This window comes from Austrofundulus limnaeus, unplaced genomic scaffold (genome assembly GCF_001266775.1).
Source record: "Austrofundulus limnaeus strain Quisiro unplaced genomic scaffold, Austrofundulus_limnaeus-1.0 Scaffold175, whole genome shotgun sequence".
NCBI lineage: Eukaryota > Metazoa > Chordata > Actinopteri > Cyprinodontiformes > Rivulidae > Austrofundulus > Austrofundulus limnaeus.
Window position 1 is genome coordinate 1,084,442 of NW_013952577.1, and position 1,020 is coordinate 1,085,461.

The following is a 1,020-nucleotide window of genomic DNA, read 5'->3' on the forward strand; positions in this document are numbered from 1 at the left end:
TGTATATATATACTGTACATATATATTGCTTTCAACTTCAAGCGTTTCACATATCTTTGATGAATTTGCTTTGTGGTGAGATTTTAAAGGCTCTTTTTCTTTCTGCTTATCAGTTGTAAGCCTCATGGCAGACAAAAGCTTGATTCTGCAGATGAGAGAGGAGCATGGGGTTTTGTATCAGCACTCTGTTCCCGGCTGCCAGCTGATTGACTGGCTCCTCCAGAATGGGGAAGTGGAGAGCCGACGTCAGGGAGCGGAGCTGTGTCGTGCGTTGCAGGAGCATGGCATCATTCAGCATGGTGGGGAGCTACTCATTTGCTCTTAGATATATGATAGGCAGCGGCTGCCAGCAGCGTGTGGTGAAAGGGGGGCATCTGGGACCTTTGCAATCAAAAGCAAATACATGCAATAACTCTTGGCAAACAATTTCATTTGTCCTTAAATCATGTTCCACTGGGTTTTGTGCTGTTTTATTTTCCACCACTAGTGGCAAAGAAGCATGACTTCTTCGACAGTGGCCTACTCTATCAATTTTGCATCAATTTTCGTCGTCGTTGTCGTCTGTCTGAGCTGCTAAATGAGAAGGAACAGAACAATGAGAATGCAGCAGCATCCCCCCCAGAGGACAGCAATCTTGACAGTCCATTTATCCTACGCAAAGACACACTCCAGGAGCCCAGTGCCTTTGAGTCTGGTAATAATGAAGCTTACGCCACTTTTTGCAAGATGCCTTTTGTTGCGAGTGCAGACTAATGATTCTTCCACTAACCTCACTCCAGTGGGATCGAGTGATGTCCAAAACCTGGTCAGCAGTGGTCGTCGAGCCAGCTTGAACGGCCTTCAACACCACTCTGGTGGATTTCCACTTCTTGCTCAACTGTCTTCAAATGTGGTGATGACGTCCAACCCTAAATCATGCAAGTGGATCAAAAATAATCTACTCGATTTAAAAATTTCTTAAGATTTTTTAGGTCAGGAAGCGGTCACAATTTTTTGTTTGATACTACCAGAGGGCCACAA

General features: G+C 44.9%; 1 pseudogene; it reads left to right on the forward strand.

Moving 5' to 3' along the window:
• The window catches only part of LOC106524059 (DEP domain-containing mTOR-interacting protein-like), a 3,274-nt pseudogene extending 2,268 nt beyond the window's left edge, over positions 1–1,006 (forward strand).
• Positions 1,007–1,020: the final 14 nt, after the last annotated feature.